We start from the raw sequence: 2,257 nt of genomic DNA on the forward strand, positions 1-2,257 counted from the left end.
TCCGTGAATAAATAAATAAATAAATAAATAATGATAATTCTCGGAATCGAAACGCATTCACTTGTTGCTGAAGAACGGGGAACGAGTTAATTCGACGGTGCCAAACTCGAGAGGAAAAAATGAGAGAGATATAAATGGGATAAAAGAGAGGGGCTTTTCGTAAAGGAGCTCAACGTCAGAGACGTCTCCAAAATCCGTTCCAATAGCTTCGATCACTACCTTTTTAAACGATTTTAGTCCACGGTTTTAAACGATTCATTTTTATCAAGTTTTCGTTCTTTTTATTCGTAATAATTACTTTCGGTTCGTTGCTCTTTTTTCTCCCTCGCACGGAGTTTTAATTCAATTTTAAATAGTTCTCGTTGACAATCTTTTCGTTCTTTATTATTTTTCTTTTTTTTTTTAATCGTTGCACCACGAGCTAATGCTTCGAAAGTTTTTAATTACGAATCGTCGAATCGGCTGCAACCTGATTTGTAAATTATCGTCGATCGGTCGATGTCTCGGAAGAATTTCGAAAACGAAGTCGCGCGTATCGTCCGATCGATTGTAATTGCGAGTTTCACTTGTCAATGCTAGTTGTAGAACGTTCTGTTGAGTCACCTGGGCACACTGATGAACGCCAGGCATGTACATAGGGTAGCGTTATTTTATAAACGGAAGAAAAAAATAATTATTGTTATTGCTAAGACGTACTTTTTATTATTTAGCGAGCGAAGCGTGCGGCGATGAAGAACGAGAGCGAGAACGAGAGAGATTTGTCGAGAGCGAGACTCACACTTATGGTACGCATGGCCAAACGTAATAAAAGTACAGCAGTGCATTGAAAACACCTGTTCCTTGTACTTTTTATTCGACGAATCATCAGACTCCGTTACCTTCGTTGAAACACTTCGAATCCATTTCCACACAGTCATTCGATTGAATCGAGCGTGAAGGAAAGTTCGTTGAATAACAGGCTGATTTTTATCTCGCAATACGTTTATTAACAATGTTTTACAAGTGTTCTCTCATGCAGGCGTAAAAATTGTCGCCTATATCGAGTGTCTCGTTTAGATTACTCTAAAAACGTAAGATTATATACACAAGGAACATACATAAGGTAGATCTTCCGCTACACTTTTAAATCGTTCGCGGATCGAATCGTACAGAACATTCGCAAACGTGACACTGTACCCTCGATAATCGCACGGTCTATATCTTCACATGATCTATCACCATGTGTAGATCTTTGTTTCTTTCATTTACAATTCACGTAACAATTCAAGAGACTTTCCCTGGACTCTTTCATTCTTGAGAACGGAAGGAACAATCGTAGAAAACGCGCGCGTGTGTGTAGGTCACGTAGAAATTATGCGAGGTCACTGAAAAATCATTTATCATTCCAAGGTAGTCGTGTTTCTTTGTGATTTATTGAAAATTAAATTCGTCTGTGTTTCGTTAGAGGTACATAGAAATTTTATTTCATCGCTTTGGCTCAAGTATACAAGAATAAAACGCTGACCTCTGTTCAAATGCACAGTAGGATAAATAAGAGATTACGCGGTTTTGCAATACCTTAGAATATAAATGAGACACGTACGAAAGATCACGATGATCACGTTTAAAAAACAATTAATCGTGTATATAAACTTTCTTTTTTTCTTCTCCTTTAGCTTAGATTTACAAAACTTTCATTGAATAGTGGTTGTTTGAACTGTTGCTTGAAAATTCGTTTGCTCGTTCATTGTGGTATACAAAATACATTTCGGGAGAGCGAAGTAACAATATCGTTTATCATTTCTCGTTAACAGTCCTGCCGACTCGCACGTCGTTTTACGTGTAGCTCCTACGTAGACGATAAATTATTTCTTTTCTTTTTACATCGTTTAAGAGTGACGGACGCGGGTAACGTCATCTACTAACAGGTTCAAAGTTTGCCTAGCTAACTAAAATCACGCATTAAATCACATTTTGCGGCATCCGTTTCTTCTTTTTTTCTTCACCTCCTTACAAAAAATTCCCCTCCTTACTTTCGTATCGATCGATCACGATATTTCATCTAATTTTATTACACGATTTCGCACGAGAGGAAATGCTTTACGTTTCATTAATTATGCGATTAAAATACACGAGACATGTGCGTAACGTAAACATATATGTATACATAAAAAAAAAAAAAAACAATGAAACTGACCTCGTTGGAGCTTCTAGGTAAAACTTACAGCATCTTTCTTCGAAATATTAAAAAAAAAGAAAAAAAGTCCACATTTAAAAA

This window comes from Habropoda laboriosa, unplaced genomic scaffold (genome assembly GCF_001263275.1).
Source record: "Habropoda laboriosa isolate 0110345459 unplaced genomic scaffold, ASM126327v1 scaffold57, whole genome shotgun sequence".
Classification (NCBI taxonomy): Eukaryota; Metazoa; Arthropoda; class Insecta; order Hymenoptera; family Apidae; genus Habropoda; species Habropoda laboriosa.